The sequence below is a fragment of the Pinus tabuliformis genome, chromosome 9 (assembly GCF_031772625.1).
Source record: "Pinus tabuliformis cultivar Carrire ecotype Pingquan chromosome 9, CPIR1, whole genome shotgun sequence".
Classification (NCBI taxonomy): domain Eukaryota; kingdom Viridiplantae; phylum Streptophyta; class Pinopsida; order Pinales; family Pinaceae; genus Pinus; species Pinus tabuliformis.
In genome coordinates, this window is record NC_142307.1 from 495620840 (window position 1) to 495641821 (window position 20982).

A 20982-nucleotide genomic window follows, 5' to 3' on the forward strand; every position below is an offset into this window, starting at 1 on the left:
TGTGATTTGTTGTTCTATAATTTGTTTATCGAAAGTTAACAAGATTCATTGTTGAGAAACTTTAATGGAGAAAAATAGGCAAATGAATCTGTGCAATTTCCTTAGTATCATACACCAAGAATAAGTTAGCCTCAATAATATTTGACCTCAACAATGAGACACCATCAAGAAATATCAATATGCTTCAAGTGCAGTTGCACTAGAGTCTAGAAGCATTTACTATTAGGTGACATTAATTGTTAGACACAATGTATCAACTCAGTTTCTACTTTAACATCTTTTGGAAAAGGAACACTCAAGCCTATGGCTGGAAAACCAGTGCCAGATCTCATTTGAGCTTTGAAAATGCAATGCATAAAACTTCAGCAATGAAACTCCATTGAGAAATGTGATTAAAATGTGGTAGAAGAAAAACTAAACACAAGAATCATTTACTATTTACCCTGATTAAACAAATATCCTGTAAAAATTCAGTGCCTACATCGACTTTTGTAAGAGTCGAAGATATAAAGAAGCCCACGGGTTACAAAGGGCCAGGTCTGCTATGGATTTGAAAACGTGGAGAACTATATAATGCAAAGCTTAACCATTTGATTTTCTCATCTTGGAGATGGGTTCATCAGACTCGCTTCTAATAAGTTGAAGTTGTTCCTGTAGTATTAATAAAATCATAATTCCATTATTTCTAGTGTGCATATACCTCCACCTTAAGAACCACTCCAACAAAATAACAATCCAAGATGCAACAAATAAGAGAATGAAAAATGAACTATTTCTATTGACTTAGACTTCACTGGGAAATGTCATAGAAAATATGTTGTTCTCAGCATCCGGGGACATATGACATGCATGAAGTCCCTATAGAGTCTATACACATCTGAGATTCATGAATAGAGAATTGCCTCCTTGGAAAGCAAAATGAAGGTTGCAACAAGGATGAAAAGAATACATAAACAAATGCGTTAACACCATTTCCATGTGAATCAATTTTCCCAAGCATATCTTCTTGGCCAATCTCAAGGGTCAACTTTCAATGACACAACTCGAGACTGTCGACTATGCTTTGCAACCTTAACAAAAATTGCTAAGAGGCAGGAGGGTGCCCACCAAGGCCTACGAACTTCTTGCTCACCTTCCAAGCATGCCACTGGAGCGAAACAAGCAACACATGCCCCAAAACACAGGTCAATCAGAATCAGCAAGTCAAGCCAAACTTAAAATACGGACATATAAAAAGCTTTACATTCATAGATGCACTTTGTAGTTGGCAATAATAACACAGGAAAATAACTAGTAATGGAGGACCAATAGTCCTGAGTGTGCAATTTTAACATGTAAGCATAATATCAGATGGCACTAACCTTTAATATGTCGAAGTTCATTGCACAAAGTTATAAAACCCCCCATTTCATGTGACACCGCCTAATCAACCGCAAAATCTGCTCAGTGGTAAATGTTGATAAGCTATCCAGATATTCTCCATTAACACCATTCTCTTTGAAAATCTACCCGTAACTGCCAAGACCAATTTCATCCAGCCATACCCCAACATCCTGAATAAGACTCCCACATGTCAAATTTGGCTAAAATAGAAATTTTCCTAGGCTTCAGAAGTAGCCATAGATAGATTTGTGCCATGCTTAGGAGACTAAAAATGAAGCATCTCATAAATATCTACTATAACAATCAAAGACACTTCAAACTACAAAAATCAAACAAGCCTAACAAAAATCATATCTATCCTGCAAAATTTCCCTTATCATAGCTCATCTATTGATGTAAAGTCATCTGTAAAAATAAGTTTACAAGATCTAAGAATGCCTTGCCATTCTATGCTATTTATAATTGAAAACATGCAACTGTTGCGATATTTAGAAATAACCTACTCTTCCAATGATCATTATACTTGGGAGCATTTTTATTTTATTTTCTTACCATACAAAGCTACTAATGTATGCTCACAGTTACGTACCTCTCACTCATGAGATCCATTGCAACTCCACCTGTATTCAATGTTTAGTATATCCCACTCATAAGGTGAGTCATCAAGGATTGTACCTCTCTAAAAAAATGTGAGATCTCTAGCTACAAATGGCTCTTGGGCATTAAGATGGGTGTTTTTGTGAAGTGTGCTCTAGTTTGAAAGAGATTATTTGGGCCAAAAACAGCCTCCATACTGCCTTGGATTTGACCTAAGACATTCTTTTCCTAGGTTAATATGATATTCAGCCATAAACTATTTCCTTCTAAGATATACTTCTGCCATTCAAAGTCTATGCTCAATTCTGATTGAATCTCTGGTATTCTGATACTGTTGGATTTGGCCCGAGTTGACACCCGTTTGACATACTTTTTTCCTGGGTTATATGATGTTTAGCTACAAACTATTTCCCACTAACATTTACGTTGTTATTCAAAGTCTGTGTTTAGTTCTCATTGAAATCTCTGGTATTTCCCAGTTGTTACTATTGTTCATGTCTTTGTTGTTAGTACTCTTAAAAACTGTTGAATTTTGTTGTAGTTAGTTACCTTGTGAATTTCCTAATTTATGGTTGCTTTAGTATCCAGATTCTCAAAACTATTTCCATATTTCAAATTTCAGTTCTCTTATCAGGCTTCCCTGTTGGCTAATAACAGTGGCAATAGAGCCCCGATTGATAGCCGATTCATACCATATTTTTCAGTTACAGTTCAGATTATAAAATTAGGTCCATAAGAGCAACCCAGTATAATTTTATTTTATTTCTATGTTTGGGGCCTTTTATGTGAAGAGAACAATTATAGAAACATTTTTTATATTCAACTGCATACTTGCTCATATGCATTGAACTACAGAACACAAATCTTATGTTCAATTTCATTGCATCTTTTCAGTGCCCATGGAAGTCACAAATGGAGTCTTGATATTACAAGACTCATCAACTTCCAAGTCCAAGTGGACTCTTGAATTTGACGTTGCTCTGAAGATATTGAGTGGAGCCAAAGCCTCCATGTCTTGGACTTGCAAGTCAAACAAGTCGGATTGACTCAGCCCATTAGACTTGATTGTCTATCTATGTACACACAGAAAAAAGATAACAGAAAGCACTCAATTTGCTTATATTTCTGACCTAAATTCACAGTTGACTAAGAAGACCTGTCAGTTGTCTAAAATCCATGGCATTTTTTAACACGTAGTATCATTTATTTGGTAATCAATAAAATACAAGTTTATGAGTTCTTTGATGGAACCTCAGAAAAAGGGACTATTGTGAGTAATTTGCATTTGTCTGGAAATCAAATTGTTGAGACGATTGTAGGATTGGGAGCTAGAACAACTATGAAGAATTCATGACATTAAGGTTTCTGCTCAAATGTGCTCTGAACAACAATGTTTCTTAGCTACAGGTGTTTAGGGATTCTAGACTGTTAATCAGTTGGATGAATCGCAGAGGACCGTTGCACAAGATTTCTTTAGGACTTTGGGTGATCATTTAAAATAAGTTGCAAATTCATTTCATCCTGTTACTGACACTAATTTCTTTAGAGACCAAAATATGATAGCAACCGCATCATCAAAGAGGGACTACAAGTAGTTGCAGGGAAAATTATAATCAAAGAGAACAGGATATAGTGTTATATGCTACAAATATTTTTGTCTCTATTTTTGTCAGCTAGAGGTTTACCCACCACACAGCACTCTCACCGTGAGAAATTTAGTGAGAGAGGGTTAACTTAGGCATATCAAAATACTCGCCATAACTAACATGACAATACTTAGGAAATCAACATGCAATTTCTCTCCAAGAAAGACCATGAATACTTGAAAGCTTCGTAAGACTGTCAATGCAGTAGAAGGGATATTTGATATTTCTAGTACAACCACAGATGTAACCCTGAAAGAAGGCCATTTTAAGGGAAAAAAAATTAAAACCACATGCTCACCTTTAAATACAAATATTAAAAAAACTATAAATAATGCAAAAATTGAAACATGGAGGCATATTCACATATGTCTCTACAACACATATTGCCACAACGTTGCAATTAATATTGCAAATAACAGAGAGTAACATGTTTCAAATATTAAAATATTAAAGGAACACAAATATTAATAAAAAGTGTTTTTCAATTAAAATTTGTCTTTGCCACCCAACGGGTGAAGGACTTTGGAAGACTACTTGCTTATCACATTTTAATCAAGGGAGAAAAAAGGCTTCCTCCACATGAAACCCATCAACTGTTACAAATTAGAATTTGTGAATATTCTGAATAATCAAACATACAACTATTATCGATGAATTAACATACAGATACCCTTTGAAATCATATCAGAATATTAGACCTAAGAGTAGAATAATTAAATCTACTCATCCGAAATGGCTGAAACTTCAAACAACTGAACTGGAAAGAGGAAGAGGACTTGGCTGAAAAGTTATTCCTTCAGCAATTATACTGGAAAATCACCTGGGATTCCATAGGCACTGGAACCATAATTCATGAAGTTATGGATGCACTAATTGAGTTTTCCTCTTCCTCGGAGTGGAATTTCCAGACTGCAGCCATGAGACTGCTACTGCTACATTTGGGCTGTCTAGACCTAACTGTCTTTTGTACCTGCAATAAATTGGACTTAATGGTGCTCTTTTGTACCTGTAAAAAATTGAGCTGATGCATCAGAACGTGGCCTTTGACATAAAAGTAATTAAGATCGCTCCACTACAGTCGTTGGATATTGTAATAGTTTTGCATTTGCATGATCGTTGCTTGCATTTTATAGGGCAGTATGGAGTTGTGTGGCTTGCACTGGTTAGATTGTCCATGTTTATTATTGTCATATCTATCATATTTCTTAAAGGTAAGTTTTTGGCTATAAACTGAATTTTGAGGGAGGTTAGAATGATCTCTAAGCCTCTGAAATAAGATGGTTTACTAGTTTGTAATATAGTTTGTAATATTTAATGATTGCAATACAATTTTGCATGTGTAATAAGCTAGTAAGATAGCGTTTGCTATGCAATCATTGCATGAATGAAGTACCTGTTGATGTCTCTCTGAAATAGTAATTAACTTTCTATGGCTTGGACTATCATTGAAATGGTTTTATCATTAATCATGCTTGTGGTGTTAATATTTATATCACTTAGATCATGATGGAAGAATTTGTGTTACCCATAATGCTTATGGTTTTTGTTCACCATTAGTTTCACTTTCTCACAAATAGTTTGAGAATGAACAACAAAATTAGTGTTGCCCTTGATTCTTCTTGCTTTGCTCTCTCTTAATTGTTTTCATTCCTTATTATGAGAAGAATGGTTGAAATATAAATAGAAGCTATATATGATGCACTTTCTTAATCCTGTCATGAAACTTTTGGTATCTTGTAAAACATAAGATCTGATAACTATCACATCATATCAAAATTGTTAACAATATGGACAGCATTAGACAAATTGATTTTCAGGTTTCTAAAGATCGCAGAAAGGATTTGATTACTTTCAATAATACCTAATTTTTTTTATTTTGAATGGAAAATCTAATTTGACAATAACAAAGTTAGAATTATATTTTTGAAGTTCTTTAATAAACTTTTTGCCATCTTGGTTAAACATTTACGATCTTCGAAACTACATGGCTTGGACATTTTTCGGAAAGGACCAGTTGTATCATTGAATGTAATTGCGTGCACTCTTTGGTGTTTGTGATGTGAGAGCTTATTTTATCACACAAATAGAGTGATGCTTATGAAGATGCCTCTAAGATCCTTATCGAAATTTTGAAAATTTAAGTTCTTTAAGCTCAGACATAATTTACAGCAATGTCAAAACACCAGAACTACCCTATATTTATCCACATTTTATAAAATAATGCAAAGGATCTAAACAAATTTCTATTCTCGACAGAAAATGTAGAAGTTTGTTTCTTGTACTGTTTCTTGTACTATTTCTTTTCGCTAATTGCAAGAAATCCTCTTAGCTCTCTTACAAGAATAGCTAGAACACCAACTTCATATTTTCTAGTTTTTATCTAAGAATCCCTTTGTAGAGGAAAAACTAGTGCAAGATTTGGAGGAAGTGGAGTGGTCACATGGGAGATTTAGCATAGTAAACCATCATGATGGATGTGCTTTCTTGGAGAAATATTGATATTTCATTACTTATGACACACTCAGCATGAGAAAGATTTCCTTTGATTTAAAAAGACTAGGTCCTGACTATCATGATAAATCCACAAGCACAAGATCTGAAATACAGAGAAGTCAAGCCAAAATAGAGTTGTGATCTGGGAAAACTATTGGGATGAAATCCAAGGTGAAGACGGGAAGATGACTGGGTGATTGAGAAATAATAGTGTTATTAAGAATAAATCCCTTATAAACATAGTGAAGAAACCTTTCATCACTGATCAACAACCAACGAACAAATCACATAGCATATCAATATCTCTCCAGAATTAAAGATTTGAGAAGGTGTTTGGAAAGATTAGACAACACCATAATGTATTAATGATAATCAAAAAACCATGAACCAGTTACTTTTCTCAAAATACATTTGTCCATGTACATGGAATATATAACATTTGTCTATAAATTTGTCTCCCATACAAAAAACCGTAATCATTGCATGTTGGGGAAAAATAAAACAATAACAGGGTCTTCTTTAGTGAAAGAACCATGCTAAGATAGGCCCTAGAAAAAATATAGCAACAACCCATTCGCACAATGGGGATCTATATTGATGGTGATCAATGATTTTTGTTGGAGTGGATGGTGATGCTATGTCATATTTGATATCTACATATGTGCTTAAAAATTCTCTAGTCATTATATCAGTGGACATATATTCAATATCTGCAAAGCGATTGATGGTAAATTGTTGAAATTGAAAACTCCAATTTATTGCTTCCTTACGAAGAGGTTGTAAATTGTCCTTCCGAACCCGATAGATGCCTTTTATCTGATTACATATCAACTCTGAGTTGGTGAAGACTTCATATCATTGACATCATGTTGTTTTGCCTCTTTTAGCCCTTCAACAAGGGCAATGTAATATGACTCATTGTTTGTTGTCATTCCAGGCACTTCTCTCTTTCCATGAAATAAATGATTTGTTGCCATATTGTAAAGGATGAATTTAATAACTGCTCGACCTAGATTTGGAAAGCAAGACACTTCAATGCATAAATGCCACTTTTGCACCATTTTTTACACTTCCAAAACCTGAAAAATAAAATAACAATAAATTCATGTTAAACAAGTAGAAAATTATCTATTTCCTAATACTCAACATGTTTTTCAATCATATATAATTCAAAAAAGCAGATAATTTGTGTTCATTTACACTGGAACACTTTCAATACTAGAAACTATTCTGCAAAAAAACACATCTAGCAATCACCACTTTATTGGAGTTGCTTGCAAACTCTAAAAATATTTATCCTTACTGACTGTCCATACACCAAAAACCACATAACCCTAGACTAACAGAGCATTGTCTAAGCAAAGCATGATTCATGTATATGCCTTATGTGTGACAAAAAAGCCATTTGTCATATAACATCACAAGAAACTTATTCAGCCACTCTACATGAATGGTTCCTTCACACTACACTTGTTAAGGGTTGAACTTCATCAACAACATTTGGAACAACTTTTCTATTACAATTGGGGGATAGGGGATCCTCATAATCTTGTCCATCTTAATATCTAAAGAAGCATGCATTTTCTTTATAAATTCAAAATTTCCTACTCTTCCTTCTCAGGCATGCCAGGAGGGGGAATTTACTTACGCTTCTTTATGCATTGAGAAAAATTGACAAAGCATCATACAAAACATGATTTCATCATGTTGTTTCTTCTTTTCTGTAGACTTCAATTAAATTGTTACTCTGAAGTGATGCATGTACTCTAACGCATCCACATCACCAGTTTTGGTAGATAATAGACATTTTTAAGTGTATTTGAAGAGGACATTGAATTCATAGTGAATTTGAATATGGCGTCTTCTTCCACAATCAAGGATAAGAAAAGTCATTTTGTCAAGCTGCATTCAATTGCCTAAACAAATTTTTAATTCCCTCATTCATTGTTTTCATGGAATCACCCTGTTCTTTTATTACAGGCTTTGACTTTAAAAAATGTTGATTAATGGTATTCTATTTTCCATAACATCATGTGACTATCAGGTGATGTTGAAAAATATATAATCTTCTACCACATTCAAAGGCAGCAAGAGTCATTTTGTCAAGTTGCACTGACTTGTCTAGACAATTGTTTAATTCCCTCATTCATTATTTTCATGGAACCACCCTGTTCTTTTATTGCAGACTGACTTTTAAAAATGTTGATTGATGGTTTTCTATTTTCCCTAGCATTACGTGACTATCAAGTGATGTTGAAAAATATACAAACAGAAGCAAAACTTCACCATGTTTATGTGAATTTAAAGCACAAGACATATTTAAATGTGAAAATTATTTTTGTTTGTTTGTGGGGTTTAATCTTTATCAGGTTCTAGGTTTAAATTTCTTGGTGAAGGGTTGAGGATTGAAACTCTCGTATGGAACATCCTGACTCGATCAAACATTAGATACTTTTAATGGCACCAGAAATTGACCTTGGATGTTGCATTTGCTCCTGCAATAAAATCCAAGCTTCCTTGGGCAGCAGTGTTAATCATGACCAGGAATCTACCATGACCCGTGAAGAGTTGATGTTGTATTTATCTGTCATGGATTACTCCATTTCCAAGGTCAACCCTCTTTCTGATAATCCAAGTGACAGACAGAGATTTACAGTTGATGGTTTTGGAAATTATATTATAGATATTAAAGGTGCTTTAGGTTCAGAGCTAGAGAACAAGAGTGTTTTCAATCTTTATTTTCTGGATAGTGGTGATAAGTCAATTGTTCCTGGAATTTCTGACTATGGGTGGATCAAAGAAAGCCAACAGGCTTGGCTCCGTGATGTTTCTGCACTATTACAGCTAGGTTTTCTGAAAGGGTATACTGTATTTTATATGCTTTTTGAACACATATTTCTGCCACTCCAGCCCGATTTATCAAATCTAAAATTGTCTTGAAGAGGCACATGTCACCTATATAGTGTTGCATTATACTTGTCTGGAGGCTTTGATTTTAGAACATATTTTGGACATGAGAGGGCTAAAAAGATTCACTGTAGGCATATATTTTGTTTTATTTTGATGTTGGCAGGATACATATAAAAGTGGATGGGCTCCACAGACTGATCCAGCTCCAACTCTTGGCTTTTTCCATATTCCTCTATATGAGGAATGGTACCTTGGAGGTTCAGAAATTGTGGGTGAAATGCAGGAAGGAGTGGGTTGTGCTTCCATAAACTCAGGTGTCTTGAGCACTTTTGTAAGTATTGGGGACATCAAGGCAGCCTTCACAGGTCACGACCATGTCAATGATTTTTGTGGGAAATATCAGGGAATTTGGCTGTGTTATGGGGGTGGATTTGGCTACCATGCTTATGGAAAAGCAGGATGGTCAAGACGAGCCAGAGTGATTATGGCTACTCTTGAAAAAGGTGAAAAAACATGGCAAGGTGTTACAAGTATAAAAACTTGGAAAAACGCTTAGATGATACAGCATTTACTAAAATTGATGAACAGACACTATGGAGCAAATAGTTGAAAGTAGGTATGTTAAAGTTCAATTCAAGCTCTGCAGTGGTGTGTCACTGGTCCATTAATCTTTTGGGCAGTCACAAAAGTTCAGAATTTGGGCGATCACAAAAGTTCAGAATCCAGAATGACTTATTTTTCATGTTTAGGTTGGCAGTTTTGTTCTTAGTTCTTTTTAAGCAATCCACGTTATATGTTCTTAAGAGGAATATACCAACTATGGGCCTAATCAACAACATATTTTGATTTTTAGAACATATGAAAAGTGAGAATTACCAAGAAAATCTCACAGGTAAAATCTCACTTCTTATAACATATTTTGGACAAAATCTCACCAACCATCATATATGGAGTTCAAATTAAAAAACCAACCATCATATATTGCCAGGTTCCAAAAAAAATTCATTTAAAAAAAACCCACAAAATCTCCTAATAAGTTCAAATGCACAAAAAAACCAAAGAATCACCTCATGAGTTCCAATGAACAAAATCCAAAAAAACCCTTCATAAACTTAATAAAGATGAAATGGAACATATGTATACATATTATGAATTATGACTCTGTTTATGCATAATTTAAATGTAAGTCTAGTTACTAATCTGTTTATTCATAATTTAAATTCTCCATATAGTTTAAATATGGTCATATGGTCTGGTATATGTTGTGGGAAGCTTTGATGGTTGGTTGAAAAGCATGATTTGATTTTTCCATATAGTTTATGGTCTGGTAATATGTTGTTGGAGGCTTTGGTGATTGGTTGAAAAGTGTCACTTAAATTCTCCATGTATAATTTAAATATGATATCTGATGTGTGCTCCAGGAAGTTTTGGTTGAAAGCTCCAGAAAGAGGCTTTAGATGTTACAGTTGAGGAGATTTCAAATTTTGGTACATACCCTTAAGAGTTCAGGAGAATTCAAATTTTGGTACATACCCTTAAGAGTTCAGGAGATTTCAAATTTTGGTAGATTTCAGGAGATTTCAAATTTTGGTACATACCCTTAAGAGTTCAGAAGATTTCAAATTTTGGTGCATATCCTTAAGAGTTCAGGAGATTTCAAATTTTGGTGCATACCCTTAAGAGTTGAGGAGATTTCAAATTTTGGTACATACCCTTAAGTAGCTAAATAGTTATAACTCTGTCTAATGCCTTCATCTAATTCAAGTTAAATCCTAAAGATAGATATAATAATAATGAGAAATGTTCATTACATTCTCCTTTTTATTAAAGCTTAACCAGATGTTCACAAGATTTTAAACACTGTTCCAAATTCTACAAATCAAGCATAACAATCCCTGCTCTCATCCTCTGTCTAGAACCATATGACTTTCGAAAGAGATTATCATGGATCTAGAAAATCTTTAATTTGATACCAGGAGTCCATTTCCTACAGAATCATATGATTTTCAGAAGAGACCACTCATCTTAAGATCTAGAAAATCCATTTCCTTCTCATAATCCCCAATTTCCAATACAAATTTATCACAATATGCTTCTGCTCTAGTGATGTGGTTTCCTTGCTTCCAAATATGTGAAGCTAATTTAAAATTTAACATGATGTTTAACTGTGAAAACCTACATACACTAGTGGCTTCCTTCCTACTCTTATATCAGTGATGCCTCTTAGCTCTAGCAGTGCAACCATTGGCTTCCCTTCCTTACCAGTTTGGTAGGCCTATAAACTATTAAGACAAGCCTGAAAATTGGCTAAAACTAAATTGCTATTCAAGCCCAACTTTGGTCTAAGTACAGGCATGGATCAGAGAATCTGACACTAGTAAAAGTCACTCAGGAAGAGAATCTTAGCTCCATTATTTGAATCTTAAAAGTTCAACCCTCCCCACTTATTGGGCTTACAAATTCATTTATGTAATCCACAGAAAATGAACATGGTACTCAATGGTTTCTTAAGTAGAATTCTGATACATGCAACAGGAGGTTAATATGTTTCCATAGTATTTCCATATTATGTTTCCATAGTATTTAATACCACTGATAAGCCTAAATGTAATAAGAGATATTAGTTATTCATTGGATTTAATAATCTTTCCTCTGATTATAAACTAATTAGAAATATACAAAACCAACACTTCATTATAAAATACATTGGTAAATTCCAAATAAAATAGAAAAGCCACAAATTATTAAATCAAATTACATAATGCCAAAATATTTTTTCTTTGGAAAGTAAATCTTTGAAGAAACTCCGTTTATTGAAAGAAAGCATTCTATCCTTTTTATTAATTAAAACAAAAGCTAAATACATGGGCAACATTAATGAAATGAAAACCCTACAGACCACAAACCCTAACCGCTCAAAAGGCAAAACCCTACAGACCACAAACCCTAACCGCTCAATACATTGGCAACATTAATGAAATGAAAACCCTACAGACCACAAACCCTAATCGCTCGAAAGGCAACATTAATGAAATGAAAACCCTACCGACCACAAACCCTAACCGCTCAAAAGGCAAAATCCATACAAAGCCCAGGCAGCCCTAAGTGATTAACATAGACTGACGAATTTATAAATGACACGTGGATCCATTCAATTCAGCATGATGGATGCAAAAATTCAGCAGGCGAAAGAGGAACAACTCTGAAATCGCGGACGTCTTTTCTCCACTTGTTTAATGGTATTCGGCCGTTCCGTACGTTTTAAAAATTTTCAGGACAATTCTGGGCTTCATGACAATTTTGAGGTCTGCATCTCCAATTACTTTGGCAATCAACGGTCCATTTGAACCGTTGCCCTCAAATATCACGTCGTGAACGCCTACAATATTGGATCTCCAAACTTACTAAAACTATTGCATCCTCGGCTGACTCCAATTCATAATAATCAAACATAGTACTTGAACGTACCTTTCAGTTCTTTAATCACCTCAGCGGCCTTGGGTTGATCTGTGCTGTCCCTGAACGTGACTTTGAATGCTACGAATTTCTGCACCATGTTTCACGCGCAGAACTCAGCTCAAAAAACCGTTTAGAAAATAAAATTTTATTCAATGAGAAATGAATGAATACTCGCCGGGTTACCTTCTTAACGGATCCGAATGCAGCTAAAATCTTGCCAGGGATGTCGTGATGTGCGTCCCCAGTTACAGACACAGTGACGTCTCTCAACAGACTGTCGGCCCTATTGTCATTTTGAGCATGAACACCTACAGTTGATCTACAAACTTACTGAAAGTTTGCAACCTCGAAAACAGAAACAGAACATAAGAAAGAAACAGAAACTTATACCTTTGATTGCTTTCAAGGCCTCTATGGCATCTCCTTTGCACTGACGGTCCCTGTACTGCACAGTGAAAACCCATTTCTGCACATCACGCGTAGAACTCACGTCAAAAATCCTCTAGGAAAAAAAGACCCAAACACAAGGAATGGATGAGGTGACCTACCGGAGGTACCGAAGGCATCTTGAAATATCGCTGATAAGGGTTTCAGCTGAACGCTTGGCACTTTTAAATTATAAGAGTTTCAGCTGAACATTTAAATTATAAAATCTATGCGTTAATATATTCTTCACAATTTTAAAAATCTTTTAAGAAAACTACGTTTACTAACATTGACTGAAGCTTTTTTCACAAGAAGAAAGCATCCATCCTTTTCTATTAATTAAAACAAAAACTAAATACATTGCCAACATTAATGACATGAAATGAAAACCCTACAGACCAGACCAGAAGCCCTAACCACTGAACTTTGAAAACAAAAAGCAAAATCCATACAAACCCTTGGCAGCCCCGAGTGAGAACCAGAGATTCAGCCGGCGAAAAAGGAACAACTGTGATCAATTCACCGTCTCCACTTGTTTAACGTTTGCCACTTTTTGTAATGAAAATCGGTGATGGGAGTTGATAGCATGCGTCAAAAGCTTTTTCGCTGATGGTTGATAGCATACGTCAAAAGCTTTTTCGCTGATGGTTGATAGCATGCGTCATGGGAGTTGATAGAGGCAACCAATAAAACCCATGCTATTGGGTATTCAATGCGGCTTAAGAGGACTATGATGGGACCTCAAGTCGGCCAGCAAAACGCCTAGTAAATTCACCATGCATGCATGGGCATGTAACCGGGAAGCCCTTCGGCCGGGAAAGGACATCGGCTTCCACCAGAAAACACTGACGCGAGCTGCAGGACCTGCATTAATGCGATAGTCATTTGAATTTTGAAAACGCCCGCCCAAATTCTAGATATTTTAATTTCAAATTCGGGAATGGTTCATCAGTTTCATCTCATGGCGTATAGCAATGCATCAGGAGCTCAGCTGGCTGTGGCGAAAGGAGGCGAGCTCAAAGTATTTCACGATTCGAGCCGTGTGCAACGAGCTAGACCCGAAGGTATTTCACCTGTGAGTCTGTTGTTGAATCGAATGAGCTTTGCAAGGCTACGTGCCGCGCAGAGACCTCGCGGAATCGGCCCTACCAGACAGTTGCCCGAGGCGTCCAGGGAAATGAGCGTTTGGTTTTTGCCAAGTCTTTGTCATCTGCCTCTTTCTTCTTATTTGTGCTCCTAACGGTTTCCTTACACTTCTAAGAAAGAAAACAGAGTACTGGTAAAAAAAAATCCGGGTGTAGTTTCCAAAAGTTAACGTTTCCTTACACTTCTAAGAAAGAAAACAGAGTACTGGTAAAAAAAATCCGGGTGTAGTTTCCAAAAGTTAACAAAATCACTTGTAATAGATTTACATAAATATGAAAATGCTCAGTTTAATTTGTTTTCAGATAAGAAAAAACGCTGGTTTTATTTAGACAGTAAAATCAGTACATTGAGTTCCAATTGATGCATCATTTGAAACCGTATATTGTTTACCAATATCATTATCCCGTGTACTGACCAAATATTTGTTGTGAAGACCAGAAATACCATGTCTCCATAAAATACCATATCGAAAACAGAAAAAAGAGAGTACAGAGCGAGTCCAGCAAATAGAGCTAAGTTTTGGTATTTTTTTTGGTCGGAATAAATCATACAATTTTAGACTTATTTTTATGGTTTAAATTAAATTTTGAATAAATATATGGATTTATTGTAAAATATATTTTTAATAAATATATGAAATTAATGTCTTGAAAATTTTATAAGAAATTAAGATTTACAATGTGTACAGTTAACTGATCATAAAAAAATTTAATTTAAGTAAATTTTGTAAGAAATTAAGATTTACAATTTATACAGTTGACTGATCATAAAAATTTTAATTTTCTACTTAAATTTTAGTTGCAAAATTGTTGAGAAAAAAAACTTGGAAAATGACCTAAACATCTTATTAGTTAAACTATGCTATGGAAAGTATACATGATATAGATGTGAACTAGATATCAACCTTGTTTAATAAATTTCTTATAACAGTGTATAAATATATTTTAGGATTCAAATTATCTATTTTACATTTTCCTTTTTCAATCAAAATTTGACTATACAATTATTGGTGAGATTATAATTTTTAGTGATTTGAAGTGTATTTTTAAATATGTGAATAAAGTCAATATATTGAAAAATAAGTATTTGGATTATGCATATTACACAATTGAATCTTACAATTCCAATAGATCCTTCCCAAAATTTCAACAAAATTGATTAATAAATACACCCAAAAAATAACCAAAACATAAAACACTTGGATAATATTAAATTTGAATTTCCATGCCCAAATTGTCCATACCATTTAATACATAATTTTTTATGTGATTTTTTTATATTTATTATTATATTTTATTTATTTTTATGTTAATTATGTTGAATCAAAATTAGCCATGGTGACAAGGTGTTCTCATAAGGCACTATGTGGCATAAAGGTCACTTGTTCCATGGAAAAAAATCTAGTCATGCTAAGGGCTTGTGCCATCCTAGGTGATTTTGATGGCTCACAACTACTTAAGCACCTATTAGTGTGGAAAAGATGTTGTCATGTCTTGTGTTGTTATGTAAATATTTAACTAGGTCAAATTTCACAAATAAAAATAATAAAAATATAATAAAGATGTTGCCTTGTGCTATTATGTAATTTCAAATTCTAGACTAATGGCATGTCCTGTTATGTAAATATTTGACTAAGTCTCATAATAATAATTATAATAATAATAATAATTTCATTAATTTTTGTAAGCTTGGTGGGAATTGAATCAGTGACATTACCATCTATCCATGACCCCATAGACATATTTTGATTAATTTTGACTATATATAAATTTAATAATATAAATCACAATTTTTAGAAAACTATATTGCTAAATTTAAAAAAATACCATTTAATAATTAGACACCTTTATATAATTGTAATATTTCAAAAATATTAATATACTAATATTTTATTTATATAATTGAATAAATTATTATAATATTATATTAAGAACATTTTGTTAATAAAAGTGGGGTTCGGAGATGGCTTTGCGGTTAGGGACGTTGCGTCTGAAGCCTTCGCAAGAGGTTGGATGGGATTTTCTTCGTGGGAGATAACTGTGTGATCTGTTTGGGCGGTATCACTTGCTTTTCCCAGTTCGCTGCATACACTTTAGGACTGCGAGGAAGGTTTCTATTTTCCATACTAGTGTGAAGCTAGGGTTTCAGTGATCGTAGGCACTGTTAGGTGCTTTGTCTTGCAGCGGAGAGTAGACAGAGTCAGTTTAATTATCGATTTTTTTCAAACGTGATAGGGTGGAAATTCGGTATGGAGGAGGAATGGGTGAGGAATTGGTGGATTATTCCGAAGATCCCATTGAGAATGCTTCCATTTGGGTGAACCCTCCACATTAGCACTTGGGATGAAGATGGATGTGACACATGGTTCTCCCCATTTAGGAATTTGTACATCTTTATTAAATATTGTGGAAGGGCTCCCTTTTTCTCCTAATTAGTATATTAAAACGGTCGAATTTGAGCACATCCATTAGGTTGGGGTGGTGCTCTCTAAGAACATAGAGGAGGGATGGGCAGAATCTTTGGATCACTTTGTCAGCTCGGCCCGTTTTTAATTAGAAGCTTTAAATTTCGTTGTGAATTGTATTAACCCTAACAATCCTTATCATTTAGTGGAGACCTCTGGATGGCAGAATTACACAGCTTGGTCAAATGAGTAAGGACCCCCATGTCAAGAGAAGCAATTTTTTGCAGTGTCGGTAGGAGTCGAGAATGATCTCACTGGTAAATTGAATCAGCTGAAGGATGTGGGGAATCTGCAAGAATCTTCAATCCCCAAGGGAGGAGAAGGGGTCCCCCAGTTTTCATGCTCGATTGATGGAGTAGGGTTTGACAACAACTTACCTAATCCCAAACAATAAGGTAAGTAACCCCTTCCCCCACCAGCGAGACCTCTATACCTTATTTTTTGTGATTAGGTAAGTTGTTTTCAAACCCTACTCCATTAATCGAGCATGAAAACTGGGGGACCCCTTCTCCTCCCTTGGGGATTGAAGATTCTTGCAAATTCCTCACATTCTTGCAAATAATTCATTTATTTATTAAATTTATATATAGTCAAAATTAATCAAAATATGTCTATGGGGTCATGGATAGATGGTAATGTCACTGATTCAATTCCCACCAAGCTTACAAAAATTAATGAAATTATTATTATTATTATAATTATTATTATGAGACTTAGTCAAATATTTACATAACAGGACATGCCATTAGTCTAGAATTTGAAATTACATAATAGCACAAGACAACATCTTTATTATATTTTTATTATTTTTATTTGTGAAATTTGACCTAGTTAAATATTTACATAACAACACAAGACATGACAACATCTTTTCCACACTAATAGGCTTGCTTAAGTAGTTGTGAGCCATCAAAATCACCTAGGATGGCACAAGCCCTTAGCATGACTAGATTTTTTTCCATGGAACAAGTAACCTCTATGCCACATAGTGCCTTATGAGAACACCTTGTCACCATGGCTAATTTTGATTCAACATAATTAACATAAAAATAAATAAAATATAATAATAAATATAAAAAAATCACATAAAAAATTATGTATTAAATGGTATGGACAATTTGGGCATGGAAATTCAAATTTAATATTATCCAAGTGTTTTATGTTTTGGTTATTTTTTGGGTGTATTTATTAATCAATTTTGTTGAAATTTTGGGAAGGATCTATTGGAATTGTAAGATTCAATTGTGTAATATGCATAATCCAAATACTTATTTTTCAATATATTGACTTTATTCACATATTTAAAAATACACTTCAAATCACTAAAAATTATAATCTCACCAATAATTGTATAGTCAAATTTTGATTGAAAAAGGAAAATGTAAAATAGATAATTTGAATCCTAAAATATATTTATACACTGTTATAAGAAATTTATTAAACAAGGTTGATATCTAGTTCACATCTATATCATGTATACTTTCCATAGCATAGTTTAACTAATAAGATGTTTAGGTCATTTTCCAAGTTTTTTTTCTCAACAATTTTGCAACTAAAATTTAAGTAGAAAATTAAAATTTCTATGATCAGTCAACTATATAAATTGTAAATCTTAATTTCTTACAAAATTTACTTAAATTAAATTTTTTTATGATCAGTTAACTATACACATTGTAAATCTTAATTTCTTATAAAATTTTCAAGACATTAATTTCATATATTTATTAAAAATATATTTTACAATAAATCCATATATTTATTCAAAAATTAATTTAAACCATAAAAATAAGTCTAAAATTGTATGATTTATTCCGACCAAAAAAAATACCAAAACTTAGCTCTATTTGCTGGACTCGCTCTGTACTCTCTTTTTTCTATTTTCGATATGGTATTTTATGGAGACATGGTATTTCTGGTCTTCACAACAAATATTTGGTCAGTACACGGGATAATGATATTGGTAAACAATATACGGTTTCAAATGATGCATCAATTGGAACTCAATGTACTGATTTTACTGTCTAAATAAAACCAGCGTTTTTTCTTATCTGAAAACAAATTAAACTGAGCATTTTCATATTTATGTAAATCTATTACAAGTGATTTTGTTAACTTTTGGAAACTACACCCGGATTTTTTTTACCAGTACTCTGTTTTCTTTCTTAGAAGTGTAAGGAAACGTTAACTTTTGGAAACTACACCCGGATTTTTTTTTACCAGTACTCTGTTTTCTTTCTTAGAAGTGTAAGGAAACCGTTAGGAGCACAAATAAGAAGAAAGAGGCAGATGACAAAGACTTGGCAAAAACCAAACGCTCATTTCCCTGGACGCCTCGGGCAACTGTCTGGTAGGGCCGATTCCGCGAGGTCTCTGCGCGGCACGTAGCCTTGCAAAGCTCATTCGATTCAACAACAGACTCACAGGTGAAATACCTTCGGGTCTAGCTCGTTGCACACGGCTCGAATCGTGAAATACTTTGAGCTCGCCTCCTTTCGCCACAGCCAGCTGAGCTCCTGATGCATTGCTATACGCCATGAGATGAAACTGATGAACCATTCCCGAATTTGAAATTAAAATATCTAGAATTTGGGCGGGCGTTTTCAAAATTCAAATGACTATCGCATTAATGCAGGTCCTGCAGCTCGCGTCAGTGTTTTCTGGTGGAAGCCGATGTCCTTTCCCGGCCGAAGGGCTTCCCGGTTACATGCCCATGCATGCATGGTGAATTTACTAGGCGTTTTGCTGGCCGACTTGAGGTCCCATCATAGTCTTCTTCTGCCGCATTGAATACCCAATAGCATGGGTTTTATTGGTTGCCGTTGATAGAGAGAAGTTGTCGGGTTACGGTTGGAGCTTTCCGTGGGTTTGTTGACGAAAGGAATAAAACCCATGGTTTGCGAGGGGTTCTTTGGTGGAGCCCTCCTTCACCCAGGCTTTTTCGGTGATGAGAGTTGATACCATCCGTCGAAACTGTCGGCGTTCTATTTGAACACGATACCATATAGTGTCCTATTTGAACACGATACCATATAAAACTGTCGGCGTTCTATTTGAACAAGATACCACATATAGGATACCACTTATAGTGTTCCATTTGAACACGATACTCTATACAATTGTTTTGGGAAATTTTAGGGGTTAATATTCGCCCAAGGACTAGTTTTCTATACTTTTTCCAAAATAAAATTCGCTAATTTCCATTTTTTTGTAAAAATGATTCGCCCAAATTTTATAGAATGAAATTATTTTACCATAAAAATCACCAAAAAATTTTATGTAGACTATATAAAAATATTATCAATTTGAATATTTTTACAAAAATATCTCCAAACATTTTATAGATTTCCTATTATGGACTAGTGGGATTCGCCAAGATTTTTAAACTTTAAGATAAATTTCCATCCTTAAAATTTTCCCTGAAACTGTCGGCGTTGGCCACATGTTGTAGATAATATAATCACGGCCGTAGTCGGTAATAAAGCCAGAGAAGTTGTCGGGTTACGGTTGGAGCTTTCCGTGGGTTTGTTCACAAAAGGAAGAAAACCCATGGTTTGTAACGATTCCACGTGCTTTTGACTCTCCGTTTGCAAGGAGTTCTTTGGTGAAGCCCTCCTCCACCCAGGCTTTTTCATATACACATACAGTTTGTAATCAAGCCCTCCTCCACCCAGGCTTTTTCATACACAGATACAGTTTGTAATCAGAACCCGGGGTGTCATCCTTTTTTAACTAACATTTAACCTCTAGACAAAGCATTTCCTTCTGAAAATGCATTTAGTCTGATTATTGTGGAAAAATTGCTATGTTGCGAGGAAACATGGGTTCGGGGACGGGGACGGGGACGGGGAAGTCATTTTTTGAAACAGGTGCGTGGGTTCGTCGGGGTATATTATAATTTATATATATAATATATAAATATTATATTTTATAAATTATAATATATGTGAATTTGTATATTTTTCAACTTTAAATAAGAAAGCTAAAATACTTATGATTTAAACTTTAAATATTTAAACATGCACATCATTGAACATTCAACATTCACAATGAAATTTCAAAATTTCTAGTGTTATATCCTGTGCGAACTGGAGTTTACATATTAATAAGAATCATGATATATGTCCATTGTCATTCTACATTCAAAATTTGCCTTAAGGCATCTCCAAACAAAAACTAGGAAATTTTAAAATACTAAAATAAAAATCGCTGATAGTGAACAATGGCTTCCTCAAGCCATGTCATCAACATCACTTAGATCTTTAGTTAGCATACTCTCTAGGTAGGAATCACTCTCATCTTGAGGCTCTTTCTCATCCATTGCAACTAGAGGTAGCTCAATAAGGCCATCTGGTTGTATCTCCTCACCCACACACATAGCATCATCTGTGTATTGGTCCCATCTCTTGAAAGGACCCTCCTTGTAACCAATATCTTTTCAAGATATGAAACAAAGTGTGC

The 20982-nt window shown here is 34.5% G+C and overlaps 2 pseudogenes; one reads left to right on the plus strand and one right to left on the minus strand.

Moving 5' to 3' along the window:
- Nucleotides 1–1016: 1016 nt before the first annotated feature.
- Nucleotides 1017–4473, minus strand: LOC149149369 (uncharacterized; annotated as a pseudogene).
- A 177-nt stretch (nucleotides 4474–4650) lies between these two features.
- Nucleotides 4651–9635, plus strand: LOC149149370 (putative inactive purple acid phosphatase 28 pseudogene; annotated as a pseudogene).
- Nucleotides 9636–20982: the final 11347 nt, after the last annotated feature.